The following is a 16,847-nucleotide window of genomic DNA, read 5'->3' as shown; positions in this document are numbered from 1 at the left end:
TTTGCTCGGATTAAGAGGGCAAGTTGGTTCACCAAGATAGATCTTCGAGGGGCATATAATCCCGTGCGTATTAAACAAGGCGATGAATGGAAAACAGCATTTAATACGCCCGAGGGCCATTTTGAGTACCTGGTGATGCCATTCGGGCTTTCTAATGCTCCATCTGTGTTTCAGTCCTTTATGCATGACATCTTCCGAAGGTATTTGGATAGGTTCATGATCGTATATTTGGATGATATTTTGGTCTTTTCGGATGATTGGGAGTCTCATGTGAAACAGGTCAGAATGGTGTTCCAGGTTCTTCGTGCTAATTCTTTGTTTGTGAAGGGGTCTAAATGTCTCTTCGGAGTTCAGAAGGTTTCCTTTTTGGGCTTCATTTTTTCCCCTTCTACTATCGAGATGGATCCTGTTAAAGTTCAGGCCATTTATGATTGGACTCAGCCTACATCTGTGAAGAGCCTTCAGAAATTCCTGGGCTTTGCTAATTTTTACCGTCGCTTCATCGCTAATTTTTCTAGTGTTGTTAAACCATTGACTGATTTGACCAAGAAAGGAGCTGATGTGGTGAATTGGTCCTCTGCGGCCGTTGAGGCTTTTCGGGAGTTGAAACGTCGTTTCTCTTCGGCCCCTGTGTTGTGTCAGCCAGATGTTTCTCTCCCTTTTCAGGTCGAGGTTGATGCTTCTGAGATTGGGGCAGGGGCTGTTTTGTCTCAAAGATCTTCTGATGGCTCTGTGATGAAGCCATGTGCTTTCTTTTCTAGAAAGTTTTCGCCTGCTGAGCGTAATTATGATGTTGGCAATCGGGAGTTGTTGGCGATGAAGTGGGCGTTCGAGGAGTGGCGACATTGACTTGAGGGAGCCAAGCATTGCGTAGCGGTCTTAACGGATCACAAAAATCTGACTTATCTCGAGTCTGCTAAGCGGTTGAATCCTAGACAGGCTCGATGGTCGCTGTTTTTCTCCCATTTCAATTTTGTGGTTTCATACCTTCCGGGTTCTAAGAATGTGAAGGCCGATGCCCTTTCAAGGAGTTTTGTGCCTGATTCCCCGGGAGTTCCTGAGCCGGCTGGTATTCTCAAAGAAGGGGTAATTCTGTCTGCCATCTCACCTGATTTGCGGCGGGCGCTGCAGGAGTTTCAGGCTGATAGACCTGACCGTTGTCCAGCAGAGAAACTGTTTGTCCCTGATAGATGGACTAGTAGAGTTATCTCTGAGGTTCATTGTTCGGTGTTGGCTGGTCATCCTGGGATTTTTGGTACCAGAGATTTGGTGGCTAGGTCCTTTTGGTGGCCTTCCTTGTCACGGGATGTGCGTTCTTTTGTGCAGTCCTGTGGGACTTGTGCTCGGGCCAAGTCCTGCTGTTCTCGTGCCAGTGGGTTACTTTTGCCCTTGCCAGTCCCGAAAAGGCCTTGGACGCATGTTTCCATGGATTTTATTTCAGATCTCCCTGTCTCTCAAAGGATGTCGGTCATCTGAGTGGTTTGTGATCGCTTCTCTAAGATGGTCCATTTGGTACCCTTGCCTAAATTACCTTCCTCCTCTGATTTGGTTCCACTATTTTTCCAGCATGTGGTTCGTTTGCATGGCATTCCGGAGAACATTGTGTCTGACAGAGGTTCCCAGTTTGTTTCAAGGTTTTGGCGGTCCTTTTGTGCTAAGATGGGCATTGATTTGTCTTTCTCTTCGGCTTTCCATCCTCAGACAAATGGCCAAACCGAACAAACTAATCAGACTTTGGAGACCTATCTGAGATGCTTTGTTTCTGCTGATCAGGATGATTGGGTGACCTTCTTGCCATTGGCTGAGTTCGCCCTTAATAATCAGGCCAGTTCGGCTACTTTGGTTTCGCCTTTTTTTTGTAATTCTGGTTTTCATCCTCGTTTTTCTTCAGGGCAGGTTGAGCCTTCGGACTGTCCTGGTTTGGATTCTGTGGTAGACAGGTTGCAGCAAATTTAGACTCATGTAGTGGACAATTTGACATTGTCCCAGGAGAAGGCTCAACGTTTCGCCAACCGCCGTCGCTGTGTTGGTCCCCAACTTCGTGTTGGGGATTTGGTTTGGTTGTCGTCTCGTCATGTCCCTATGAAGGTTTCTTCTCCTAAGTTTAAGCCTCGTTTCATTGGTCCTTATAAGATTTCTGAAATTCTCAATCCTGTGTCGTTTCGTTTGGCCCTTCCAGCTTCTTTTGCCATCCATAATGTGTTCCATAGGTCGTTGTTGCGGTGATATGTGGCGCCTATGGTTCCCTCTGTTGACCCTCCTGCTCTGGTGTTGGTCGAGGGGGAGTTGGAGTATGTGGTGGAGAAGATTTTAGATTCTCGTATTTCGAGACGGAAACTTCAGTACCTGGTCAAATGGAAGGGCTATGGTCAGGAGGATAATTCCTGGGTTTTTGCCTCCGATGTCCATGCGGCTGAGTTGGTTCGTGCCTTTCATTTGGCTCGTCCTGATCGGCCTGGGGGCTCTGGTGAGGGTTCGGTGACCCCTCCTCAAGGGGGGGGGGGTACTGTTGTGAATTCCGTTCTCGAACTCCCTCCTGTGGTCATGAATGGTACTTCGGCGAGTTCTGTCCGTGGACTCCCTCTGGTGGCTGTGAGTGGAACTGCTGGTTCTGAGGTTGCTTCCTCAGCTGCCCTCGTTTGCGGCTAGGCTGGCTTCTCTATTTAACTCCACTCAGATCGTTACTCCATGCCAGCTGTCAATGTATCAGTACTGGTTCAGATCTCTCTCGGATCTTTCTGATGACCTGTCTACTCTAGCGGAAGTTAAGTCCCTGCTAATTCATTTGTTGTTCATTGTGTACTGAATATGTTTCTTAGTGCTTGCTAAGTTCTAGTCCAGCTTGCTAAACATGATATTGCCTTGCTAGCTGGAAGCTCTGGGTTGCAGAGTGGCACCTCCGCACCGTGAGTCGGTGCGGGGGTCTTTTTGCACACTCTGCGTGGCTTTTTGTAGTTTTTTGTGCTGACCGCATAGATTCCTTTCCTATCCTCAGTCTATCTAGTAAGTCTGGCCTCCTTTGCTGAAACCGGTTTCATCCCTGTGTTTGTGACTTTCCTCTTAACTCACAGTTAATATATGTGGGGGGCTGCCTTTACCTTTGGGGAATTTCTCTGAGGCAAGGTAAGGCTTATTTTCCTATCTTTAGGGGTAGTTAGCTCTTAGGCTGTGAAGAGGCGTCTAGGGAGAGTTAGGTACGCTCCACAGCTATTTCTAGTGTGTGTGTTAGGATTAGGATTTGCGGTCAGCAGAGTTCCCACTTCCCAGAGCTCGTCCTGTCTTCTAGTTTAACCATCAGGTCATTCCAGGTGCACCTAACCACCAGGTCCATAACAGGAAACATCATACTTTGGGAGTGCTTTTCTGCAAATGGGACAGAACGACTGCACCATAGTGAAGGGAGCATGGATGGGTTCATTTATCACAAGATTTTGGCCAACAACCTCAGTAAGAGCATTGAAGATGGGTCGAGTCTGTGTCTTCCAGCATGACAATGACCCGAAACACGCAGCCAGGGCCACTAAGGAGTGGCTCCGTGAGAAGCATATCAAGGTCCTGGAGTGACCGAGCCAGTCTCCAGACCTGAACCCAATAGAAAATCTTAGGATGGAACCGAATATCAATGTTGTCCAGCAACAGCCCCAAAACCTGAAAGATCTGGAGAAGATCTGTATGGAGGAGGGGGCCAAAATCCCTGCTGCAGTGTCTGCGAACCTGGTCAGGAACCACAGGAAACGTCCGACCTCTGTAACTGCAAACAAAGGTTTCTGGACCAAATATTAAGTTGTTTTTCTATTGTATCAAATACTTATTTCATGCAATAAAATGCAAATAATTATGTAAAATGATACAATATGACTTTCTAGTTTTTATCTTAGATTCTGTCTCTCACAGGTGGAGTGTACCTACGATAAGAATTACAGACTTCTACATTCTTTGTGGAGCGGCCCCCAGACGCAGGGCAGCGGGGTACTCGGTACCGGGTCTCTCGGTTCTGGGGATGTCACGGTGGCCTGACCCGGTCCGTGGCCCTGATAAGGGGCGCCCAATAAAAGAAGTAGGTGGTGGTGTAGGTTGCAGTAAATGACAAGGACACAGGGTTGCAGTCTCTTTACCTCTTTACTGAAGGCTTCGGCATCCACAATCCAGAGTACTGCTAACAGGGCTGGCTGAGACCGGCCGGTCCGAAGGCACATCCAGAGTTCCCTTTGCAGGTGGAAATCAGTGCCTTCCTACTAGCGCCTGGGTGTTGTAGTACCTCCCTGCTGAGCACCACGGGATAGTCCTCACAACTGTTGTGTATGTTTCTGTTCTTTCTCTCCGTCCCCCAGATGATATGGATAGGACGCACCCGTATGACGGGGTAGGCCTGGAGTTATTTTATAGGGACCCTAGAGACGCCCCTCTCCCACAATTGCCTCTGTTGTCTTCATTAGGTGATTTAGGTGAGACAGCCAACCTAGAGTTAACTGTCCTGCCGTAGTTTAAAGTAATGCGTAGAGTCTACTACTTCCTCGGTGTTCCAGCCACCGGCTACGCGCCTCAGAAGGATGTTGCCGATCTCGGGGCACGACTCCTACTGGTTCTATCGCCTTTGTGCTGTGATCTCGTTTCTCACTTCTCCACAATATACTTCGCTTCTTGTCCTTTCTTAGGATGCCGCCGCAATGAGGTGCAGGAACGGCTCCATAACGATCTGTCTCGTGCTAGGCCACTGCCAGGATCCCACCCCTGACAGGGACCCCCCTGAATATTCCCAAGCAACGCTCTTCTCTCACTAGATGTTACCTGGGCAAAACCCAGTCAGCTTCTCACTAACTTCCTATCCAACCCCCAGTTTTACCAGAGTGTGAGGAGTGGCCTAATACATAGTGCCCTTAGCTCCCCCTGGTGGCCAGACTTTGAAGTGTAATGTGTGACTGTGATACCTGGTCAGGTGAACTCCTTTAGTGCAATCAGATGTACCATCACTCCCCTTACTGGCGGAGCGTCAGTACTGCAACGACCAGGACTCTGGGGCGCTGCATTTGTAGGAGGGAAATCTGACAAAATCGGCAGCGTATCAAATACTTATTTTCCCCACTGTAACCCAAAGTATCCACAATTCTACACTTTATCATCATGTCACCATTAATAGGACGTGTCATATTTTAGATACTTGTGTTATGTGCTTCTGTATCTCAGCTCGGATACTAGTGGCTTGCTTAGATTACTGGTCCAACCCGAGCGCTGTGCATGGCGGCGTTACTGGTCCGACCCGAGCGCTGTGCATGACGGCGTTACTGGTCCGACCCGAGCGCTGTGCATGGCGGCGTTACTGGTCCGACCCAAGCGCTGTGCATGGCGGCGTTACTGGTCCGACCCGAGCGCTGTGCATTGCGGCGTTACTGGTCCGACCCGAGCGCTGTGCATTGCGGCGTTACTGGTCCGACCCAAGCGCTGTGCATGGCGGCGTTACTGGTCCGACCCGAGCCCTGCAGGGTGGTGTTACTTGTCTGACCCGAGCCCTGCAGGGTGGTGTTACTTGTCTGACCCGAGCCCTGCAGGGTGGTGTTACTTGTCTGACCCGAGCCCTGCAGGGTGGTGTTACTTGTCTGACCCGAGCCCTGCAGGGTGGTGTTACTTGTCTGACCCGAGCCCTGCAGGGTGGTGTTACTTGTCTGACCCGAGCCCTGCAGGGTGGTGTTACTGGTCTGACCCGAGCCCTGCAGGGTGGTGTTACTGGTCTGACCCGAGCCCTGCAGGGTGGTGTTACTGGTCTGACCCCAGCGCAGCAGGGTGGTGTTACTGGTCTGACCCCAGCGCAGCAGGGTGGTGTTACTGGTCTGACCCCAGCGCAGCAGGGTGGTGTTACTGGTCTGACCCCAGCGCAGCAGGGTGGTGTTACTGGTCTGACCCCAGCGCAGCAGGGTGGTGTTACTGGTCTGACGCCAGCGCAGCAGGGTGGTGTTACTGGTCTGACCCCAGCGCAGCAGGGTGGTGTTACTGGTCTGACCCCAGCGCAGCAGGGTGGTGTTACTGGTCTGACCCCAGCGCAGCAGGGTGGTGTTACTGGTCTGACCCCAGCGCAGCAGGGTGGTGTTACTGGTCTGACCCCAGCGCAGCAGGGTGGTGTTACTTGTCTGACCCCAGCGCAGCAGGGTGGTGTTACTGGTCTGACCCCAGCGCAGCAGGGTGGTGTTACTGGTCTGACCCCAGCGCAGCAGGGTGGTGTTACTGGTCTGACCCCAGCGCAGCAGGGTGGTGTTACTGGTCTGACCCCAGCGCAGCAGGGTGGTGTTACTGGTCTGACCCCAGCGCAGCAGGGTGGTGTTACTGGTCTGACCCCAGCGCAGCAGGGTGGTGTTAATGGTCTGACCTGTTGTGGATTCTGTTTTTGGGCTCCCTCTGGTGGTTACAACTGGTACTGGGTGACTTTGGTGGGTTGCGGTTTCTGGTTTCCACCTGTCCATCAGAGGCTGGGTGTTTCCTATTTAACCTGGCTTCCCTGTCATTCCCTTGCCGGCTATCAATGTTCTCAGATGTTCTCAGTTTGGTTCTGACTACCTGCTTCCAGATCTCTCAGGATAAGCTAAGTTATGCTTTTCAGTTGTTTTGTTTTTTGTCCAGCTTGCTAAATATTACTCTATGCTAGTTGGAAGCTCTAGTGGGCTGAGGTGCTCACCATGTGCCATGAGTTGGCACATGGGTGCTTGTAATCTCAGGATGGTTTTTGATTAGGGTTTTTTGCTGACCGCTCAGACCCCTTTTGTATCCTTCTGCTTTCTAGTTATAGCGGGCCTCGTTTTGCTAACTCTATTTTCATATCTATGTGCGTGCCTTCCTCTCATTTTCACCGTCAATACATGTGGGGAGCAACTATACCTTTGGGGTTTATTTCTCTGGAGGCAAGTTAGGTCTTTATTTTCTCTGCAGTGCTAGTTAGCTCTTAGGCTGGCGCGAGGCATCTAGAATCAACGTAGGCACGCACCCTGGCTATTTCTAGTTGTGTTTGTCAGGAGTAGGGCAGCGGTCAGCCCAGGTTCCATCACCCTAGAGCTCGTCCGTTATTTTAGTTATTTTTGCTTGTCCAGTGCGATCCCCTAGCCATTGGGATCCATAACAGTATAGCCGGCCCACAAAGTGTTAATTGTTTGGGCTGAAGCAGGAGAAAAAGAAGTGTTGAAGGGAAATTTTTTTTTTTTTCCCTCAGAGTTTTGCTGCCTAGCCTTTAATTGCTGTCTAGCTGCTTCTTACCTCCTCTTAACCCTTGAATGGCTCTGACCTTAGCTGTTTAACATGGATGTCCAGAGTTTGGCTTCCAGCCTGAATAATCTCGCTGCAAAAGTTCAAAACATACAGGATTTTGTTGTTCACACTCTTATGTCTGAACCTAGAATTCCTATTCCAGAGTTTTTTTCTGGAGATAGATCTACCTTCCTGAATTTCAGGAACAATTGCAAATTGTTTTTCTTTGAAATTTCGCTCCTCTGGAGACCCTGCTCAACAGGTCAAGATTGTTATATCGTTCCTACGGGGCGACCCTCAGAATTGGGCATTTGCATTGGTACCAGGGGATCCTGCATTGCTCAGTGTGGATGCGTTTTTTCTGGCACTGGGATTGCTCTATGAGGAACCTAACCTGGAGATTCAGGGTGAAAAGGCTTTATTAGCCCTCTCTCAGGGGCATGATGAAACGGAAGTATATTGTCAAAAATTTCGGAAATGGTCGGTACTTACTCAGTGGAATGAGTGCGCCCTGGCTGCAAACTTCAGAGATGGTCTTTCTGAGGCCATTAAGGATATTATGGTGGGGTTCCCTGCGCCTACAGGTCTGAATGAGTCTATGACTATGGCCATTCAGATTGATCGGCGTTTGCGGGAGCGCAAACCTGTGCACCAGTTGGCGGTGTCTTCTGAACAGGCACCTGAGACTATGCAATGTGATAGAATTCAGTCCAGAAGTGAACGGCAAAATTATAGGCGGAAAAATGGATTGTGTTTTTATTGTGGTGATTCAGCTCATGTTATATCAGCATGCTCTAAACGCACAAAAAAGGTTGATAAATCTTTTGCCATTAGTACTCTGCAGTCTAAGTTCATTTTGTCTGTAACTCTGATTTGTTCACTGTCATCCATTTCCGTCGATGCCTATGTGGATTCGGGCGCTGCCCCGAGTCTTATGGATTGGTCATTTGCCAAACGCCGCGGTTTTAGTCTGGAGCCTCTGGAAGTTCCTATTCCTCTGAAGGGAATTGACTCTACACCATTGGCTATGAATAAACCACAGTATTGGACACAAGTGACCATGCGCATGACTCCCGTTCATCAGGAGGTGATTCGCTTCCTTGTACTGTATAATTTACATGATGTACTAGTGCTTGGTCTGCCATGGTTACAAACTCATATTCCAGTCCTGGATTGGAAAACAATGTCTGTGTTAAGCTGGGGATGTCAGGGGGTTCATGATGATGCACCTCTGATTTCAATCGCTTCATCTACTCCTTCTGAGGTCCCTGCGTTTTTGTCTGACTATTGGGATGTTTTTGAGGAGCCTAAGCTCAATTCGCTCCCTCCTCATAGGGATTGTGACTGTGCTATAGAATTAATTCCTGGCAGTAAGTTCCCTAAGGGTCGTTTATTTAATCTGTCAGTGCCAGAGCATACTGCTATGCGGAATTATATTAAGGAGTCCTTGGAAAAGGGACATATTCGTCCATCTTTGTCCCCTCTGGGAGCAGGTTTTTTTTTCGTGGCTAAAAAAGATGGTTCCCTGAGGCCTTGTATAGATTATCGCCTTCTGAATAAGATTACAGTCAAATATAAGTATCCATTGCCATTATTGACTGATTTGTTTGCTCGCATTAAGGGGGCTAGGTGGTTCACTAAGATAGATCTTCGCGGTGCGTATAATCTTGTGCGGATAAAGCAGGGTGATGAGTGGAAAACCGCATTTAATACGCCTGAGGGCCATTTTGAGTATTTGGTAATGCCTTTTGGACTTTCTAATGCTCCTTCAGTCTTTCAGTCCTTTATGCACAATATTTTCCGTGAATATCTGGATAAGTTTATGATTGTGTATTTGGATGATATCTTGGTGTTTTCTGATGACTGGGAGTCTCAGGTTCTACAGGTCAGGAAGGTGTTTCAAGTCCTGCGGGCCAATTCTCTGTTTGTGAAGGGCTCGAAATGTCTCTTCGGAGTCCAGAAGATTTCTTTTTTGGGGTACATTTTTTCTCCTTCTACTATTGAGATGGATCCCGTCAAGGTTCAGGCGATTTGTGACTGGACACAACCTACATCTGTTAAGAGTCTTCAGAGGTTCTTGGGTTTTGCTAATTTTTATCGTCGGTTCATTGCTAATTTTTCCAGTGTTGTTAAACCTTTGACTGATTTGACTAAAAAGGGTGCTGATGTTGCTAATTGGTCTCCTACGGCTGTGGAGGCCTTTCAGGAACTTAAGCGCCGGTTTTCTTCTGCTCCTGTGTTATGTCAACCAGATGTTTCACTTCCTTTTCAGGTTGAGGTTGATGCTTCCGAGATTGGAGCGGGGGCGGTTTTGTCACAGAGAAGTTCTAATGGCTCGGTGATGAAGCCATGTGCGTTCTTTTCTAGAAAATTCTCGCCCGCCGAGCGCAATTATGATGTGGGTAATCGGGAGCTTTTGGCCATGAAGTGGGCATTTGAGGAGTGGCGTCATTGGCTTGAGGGTGCTGGACATCGTGTGGTGGTCTTGACTGATCACAAAAATCTGATTTACCTTGAGTCTGCCAGGCGTCTGAATCCTAGACAGGCTCATTGGTCGTTGTTTTTTTCTCGTTTCAATTTTGTGGTTTCATACCTGCCAGGTTCAAAGAATGTGAAGGCAGATGCTCTTTCCAGGAGTTTTGTGCCTGACTCTCCTGGAGACTCTGGGCCTACTGGTATCCTTAGGGATGGGGTAATATTGTCCGCCGTCTCCCCAGACTTGCGACGTGCATTGCAGGAGTTTCAGGCGGATAAACCTGATCGTTGTGCACCAGAAAGACTGTTTGTTCCGGATGATTGGACCAGTAGAGTCATCTCCGAGGTCCATTCTTCTGTTTTGGCTGGTCATCCGGGAATATTTGGTACTAGAGACTTGGTGGCCAGGTCTTTTTGGTGGCCTTCCTTGTCAAGGGATGTGCGTACCTTTGTGCAGTCTTGTGAAGTGTGTGCTCGGGCTAAGCCTTGCTGTTCTCGGGCCAGTGGGTTGTTGTTATCCTTGCCTATCCCGAAGAGGCCTTGGACGCACATTTCCATGGATTTTATTTCAGATCTCCCTGTCTCACAGAAAATGTCCGTTATCTGGGTTGTGTGTGACCGCTTTTCTAAGATGGTTCATTTGGTACCCTTGCCTAAGTTGCCTTCCTCCTCTGAGTTGGTCCCTTTATTTTTTCAGAACGTGGTTCGTTTGCATGGGATTCCGGAGAATATCGTTTCTGACAGGGGATCCCAGTTTGTGTCTAGATTTTGGCGGACGTTTTGTGCTAAGATGGGCATTAATTTGTCTTTCTCGTCTGCATTCCATCCTCAGACGAATGGCCAGACGGAGCGAACTAATCAGACCTTGGAAACTTATTTAAGGTGTTTTGTTTCTGCTGATCAAGATGACTGGGTTGCCTTTTTGCCACTGGCCGAATTTGCCCTTAATAATCGGGCTAGTTCTGCTACTTTGGTTTCTCCTTTCTTTTGTAATTCGGGGTTTCATTCTCGTTTTTCCTCTGGTCAGGTGGAGCCTTCGGATTGTCCTGGAGTGGACGTGGTGGTGGACAGGCTACATCAGATTTGGAATCAGGTGGTGGACAATTTGAAGTTGTCTCAGGAGAAGGCTCAGCAGTTTGCTAATCGCCGTCGCCGCGTGGGTCCCCGACTTCGTGTTGGGGACTTGGTGTGGTTGTCTTCTCGTTTTGTCCCTATGAAGGTCTCTTCTCCCAAGTTCAAGCCTCGGTTCATCGGTCCTTATAAGATCTTGGAGATTCTTAACCCTGTATCTTTTCGTTTGGATCTCCCAGCATCGTTTGCTATTCATAACGTGTTCCATCGGTCGTTATTGCGGAGGTATGAGGTGCCCGTTGTTCCTTCGGTTGAGCCTCCTGCTCCGGTGCTGGTGGAGGGAGAATTGGAGTATGTTGTTGAGAAGATCTTGGATTCTCGTGTTTCCAGACGTAAACTCCAGTATTTGGTTAAGTGGAAGGGTTATGGTCAGGAGGATAATTCCTGGGTGGTCGCCTCTGATGTTCATGCGACTGATTTGGTCCGCGCCTTCCATAGAGCTCATCCTGATCGCCCTGGGGGTTCTCGTGAGGGTTCGGTGACCCCTCCTCAAGGGGGGGGTACTGTTGTGGATTCTGTTTTTGGGCTCCCTCTGGTGGTTACAACTGGTACTGGGTGACTTTGGTGGGTTGCGGTTTCTGGTTTCCACCTGTCCATCAGAGGCTGGGTGTTTCCTATTTAACCTGGCTTCCCTGTCATTCCCTTGTCGGCTATCAATGTTCTCAGATGTTCTCAGTTTGGTTCTGACTACCTGCTTCCAGATCTCTCAGGATAAGCTAAGTTATGCTTTTCAGTTGTTTTGTTTTTTGTCCAGCTTGCTAAATATTACTCTATGCTAGTTGGAAGCTCTAGTGGGCTGAGGTGCTCCCCATGTGCCATGAGTTGGCACATGGGTGCTTGTAATCTCAGGATGGTTTTTGATTAGGGTTTTTTGCTGACCGCTCAGACCCCTTTTGTATCCTTCTGCTTTCTAGTTATAGCGGGCCTCGTTTTGCTAACTCTATTTTCATATCTATGTGCGTGCCTTCCTCTCATTTTCACCGTCAATACATGTGGGGAGCAACTATACCTTTGGGGTTTATTTCTCTGGAGGCAAGTTAGGTCTTTATTTTCTCTGCAGTGCTAGTTAGCTCTTAGGCTGGCGCGAGGCGTCTAGAATCAACGTAGGCACGCTCCCTGGCTATTTCTAGTTGTGTTTGTCAGGAGTAGGGCAGCGGTCAGCCCAGGTTCCATCACCCTAGAGCTCGTCCGTTATTTTTGCTTGTCCAGTGCAATCCCCTAGCCATTGGGATCCATAACACTGACCCGAGCCCTGCTGGGTGGTGTTACTTGTCTGACCCGAGCCCTGCAGGGTGGTGTTACTGGTCTGACCCGAGCCCTGCAGGGTGGTTAGGTCCTTGTCGGTGATATGTGTAAAATAGAATTATAAATCCTCCTGTCTTGAGAACCCTGAGAATGTTTAGTCAGAAGTAAAATTGTGGAGTTGTTTTTACAAACTTTTCAATTTTAACCATTTATGAACTTGAGACCCTTTAACAAGCAGGAAATTCTGTCCATTGCCATAAGCCAGCAGACATACAGAGCTGGGATGTGCACATACTCCTAGCTCACACCAGAGCAGTGAATATTCAGAGCAAATATTGCTGCAGATTCCGGAATGTAGCAAGTTCTTCCCTCTCTTCCAGGCGACGCGACATCGTCTACGACTTGTGGATAAACTGAGGATTGCGCATAAAGCGGCGTTACTCAGCGGTGTCTGAACTAAAATACCCAACCGTGACCAGCTCTGCTTATTGTTTGCTGCGTTTTTATTATACGGTTATACTGCAGGTTTAGTGCATTTTTTACTGCCGAAATGCTGGGATCTGCACTTAACATTGCTTTGTTTACAATCCTAGAGGTAAAAAAAACGCCAAAACCCGCATTGATCAATAGTGTTTTTAAATGCAATGGGCAGGAGGTTTTAAGAAATCGCATCAATTTGTTTGGACTTTTAAGCGCAGATTTTCTGCACAAAAAAATGCATCAGAAAAAAGCAGCATTTACATAACATACAGTAATGACGTGGCTTAAGGCTATGTGCACACGTCAGGATTTCTTACAGAAATTTCCTGAACAAAACCGGACATTTTCTGCAAGAAATCCGCATGCGGATTTTTAGCGCTTTTTTCGCTTATTTCTCTCGGGTTTTTTTGAGGATTTTTTGCGGATTTTTCCGGAGGTTCTGGGATGCAATAATATAGTGGGAAATCCACAAAATAATGAACATGCTGCGTTTTTTTCTGCGATCCGATTTTTTCGAAAAAAAAACGCAACATATGCACAAAAATTGCAGAATGAATTCTAAATGATGGGATGCATATGTATGCGTATTTTAAGCGTTTTTAAAGTGAAAAAATGCAAGAAATCCTGACGTGTGCACATAGCCTAAAGGAGTATTCTGGTAAAAACAACTATTTTGCTTAGTGATTGTGGGGATCTTGGTCATTACAGTGTATCGATGCAGATGATCGGTGGTTACAGTGTATCGATGCAGATGCTCGGTCATTACAGTGTATCGATGCAGATGCTCGGTGGTTACAGTGTATCGATGCAGATGCTCGGTCGTTACAGTGTATCGATGCAGATGCTCGGTCGTTACAGTGTATCGATGCAGATGCTCGGTCGTTACAGTGTATCGATGCAGATGCTCGGTCGCTACAGTGTATTGATGCAGATGCTTGGCTGTTACATGGCAACTTAAAGTAACTCCTGAAATATGCTGGGCGCACTGTAGGTCTCGGCCTGTATTCACACACTCATAGCACGGATAATGAAGCTTCTTGCACATTGTCAGCAAAACTACAGTGAAACTAGTGTGCAGCTACTCAGCCAGGATATATCGTTTCTGACCATTTGTGCTAGACACATAGGAGGCAGCAAGAAATGAAAGTCTATAACCACCCGACTAGGATTTACAGGAGCTCTGCCCTAGCAGTGAAGAACGCTGTCTGGCCGCCGTGCTGCGCAGCAGTCACCCCTGCCACACATGCTCTCTGACTACACGTCACACACTCCTCTCAACATTTTAGCTCCACTTGAGCCGTGTGACATCACACTACGACATCAGCACAGTCATCACCAGAAGCCTCTTGGTTTGTGCACTACTCTGAATACAAACATCAATAACTAATGGAACAGGACCTGGACAGCACATCCAAATATAATAAACATTTGGGTGTACCCTCCTCGTTATTATAACATTCATTGCCATAATACACAAGTAATTCAGTAGTGTAAACAGGTTAAGTGCACAGTAATGAGACTTCAGTATTGCGCCTCCTTCCAAGAAAATCCAAATTTGTACCAAAAAACCAAAACAGAGCCTTGTGCAACGCGCTGACATCACCACTAGATGGCGGTATCTGCATTGGTCCTGCAGCAGCTCCTGGGATAGAAAGGACTTTATATTGTTCTGTACAGGGAAAATTCAAAATCTTCAGTTCCCCAAGTGTGAGCGGTCAGCACCCACCCACATGACCCATGGAATGGAGAAGGCTTACAGCGGATAGTACATTCATACGGATACAAACGTGGTTTTGGTTAAAGTGGCCAAGATCAATGCTATTTGGCACAGGCAATTTATTTTTTAATCAACGCGTGGAGTTCAATAAAGAACGAAGAGCAATGACAAAATCTGCTGTGCACGACAGCTCCAAGCTGTCGGACGACTGTATGACCCCAATAAGCAGCACAGACCCCATTCCTACACCTGCACATATAGGGGGGTGATTATCAGGTATTGCAACAGAAATAACGGGAACTTCACAGCGCCAAGCATAGCGCAGCGAGCCTGGAGGAGTGGGCAGCTCTGCAGAAGACGGGTCCGAAAGGGGAACAGATGTCTCACTAAGGAACTTCTATGGGATCCAGATACTAAAACCCAAAGGCTTGTACAAAAGGGGCATTTCTACTCTGCAATAGTGATGAGCGACTGTACTCATTGCTCGGGTTATCCAGAGCACGCTCGGGTGACCTCCGAGTATTTGTTAGTGCTCGGAGATTTAGTTTTCATCGCGGCAGCTGAATGATTTACAGCTATTAGCCAGCCTGAGTGCATGTTCCCTAGCAACCAGGCAACCCCCACATGTACTCAGCCTGGTTAATAGCTGTAAATCATTCAGCTGAGGCGAGAAAAACTAAAATCTCCGAACACTATTAAATACTCGGAGACCACCCGAGCGTGCTCTGGAAAACCCGAGCAACGAATACACTCGCTCATCACTACTCTGCAACCTACGACTGCGGATCTTTTTTAAAGGCTGATGCCTGTAGCTGTAGACAGGTGCTATATGTGAACTGCACAGCCGGGAGCCACAGGATCAGGGCACATTTGTAGCCAAACAACCAAACTTTCCTGCAACAAAAGAAGTAAAGTAGCATCAGTACATTGTCAGCTGAAATAGGCAACCACAGGCAGTTGTCCACAGGCAGGCAGACGTCCACAGGCGGGCAGTTGTCCACAGGCGGGCAGTTGTCCACAGGCGGGCAGTTGTCCACAGGCGGGCAGACGTCCACAGGCGGGCAGACGTCCACAGGCGGGCAGACGTCCACAGGCGGGCAGACGTCCACAGGCGGGCAGACGTCCACAGGCGGGCAGACGTCCACAGGCAGGCAGACGTCCACAGGCAGGCAGACGTCCACAGGCAGGCAGAAGTCCACAGGCAGGCAGACGTCCACAGGCAGGCAGACGTCCACAGGCAGGCAGACGTCCACAGGCAGGCAGACGTCCACAGGCAGGCAGACGTCCACAGGCAGACAGACGTCCACAGGCAGACGTCCACAGGCAGACAGACGTCCACAGGCAGACAGACGTCCACAGGCAGGCAGACGTCCACAGGCAGGCAGACGTCCACAGGCAGGCAGACGTCCACAGGCAGGCAGACGTCCACAGGCAGGCAGACGTCCACAGGCAGGCAGACGTCCACAGGCAGGCGTCTACAAGCAGTACAAGGCAATCAACCAGCAGCACTCAGATGATCAAGGTGCACGCTCTAAAGTCTATAGATCCAACTGGACCAATACTCACAAGAATTGAAGAAAGAGCAGCATCCATTCCAGGTGAAAAATGTTTACAAAGTCTTTATTCTGCCATCACATAATACAACGTTTCGGCCAGCCATGGCTGGCTGAAACGTTGTATTATGTGATGGCAGAATAAAGACTTTGTAAACGTTTTTCACCTGGAATGGATGCTGCTCTTTCTTCAATTCTTAGACGTCTACAAGCAGACAGACGTCCACAGGCACAGACGGACGTCCACAGGCACAGACGGACGTCCACAGGCACAGACGGACGTCCACAGGCACAGACGGACGTCCACAGGCACAGACGGACGTCCACAGGCACAGACGGACGTCCACAGGCACAGACGGACGTCCACAGGCACAGACGGACGTCCACAGGCAGACGGACGTCCACAGGCAGACATGGCGCAAGCCTCTGCGCTCAGCAGCTACATAAGGCACACGAGCGGCCACCAAGTCACCCATTTACAAGGACCTCCAGATTAGGGCCATAGAGCCGCTGCTGGCCAGTGGAGCGAGTTCAGCAGAGAGGTGCCATCAAATGGGCCAGAACCAGGGAGATAGTGGCAGTCAGATACCAAAAGTGCAGTGATATCAGGGTTCATGTGCAGGGGGTGAGGCTGCACTGACATCAGCATCAAGGAATATTCTCTACCCGAGGAAGAAGCCGGAGATGTGAGAACTGACGTCAGTCACTGCCTGAGCGATACATGGACTGGTAGAGATGAGGCAATCAGAGAGTGCAGGAGGAAAGCTGACTCTTCCATTATGTGCTCCATGGGGGCCTTGGTTTATGATCCTGGCCACTACCTGGGTCTCTCCACACCTGACATCTAGTCAGGCAGATGAATGCAGTGACATTAAGACTGAAAGCCCAAACCACACTGGACTAATGGCGGGAAAGCCAAGAATACGAGTCGCTGACACCAAGAGAGAAATGCAAATAGCCTCTTCAGAGAGGACGAGGACTCTAGCGCCGCCTACTGGAAGTAGCAATCCTAAAAGTCA

The sequence above is a fragment of the Ranitomeya variabilis genome, chromosome 8, assembly GCF_051348905.1.
Source record: "Ranitomeya variabilis isolate aRanVar5 chromosome 8, aRanVar5.hap1, whole genome shotgun sequence".
Lineage (NCBI taxonomy): Eukaryota > Metazoa > Chordata > Amphibia > Anura > Dendrobatidae > Ranitomeya > Ranitomeya variabilis.
Note: the sequence above shows the minus strand (reverse complement) of the source record.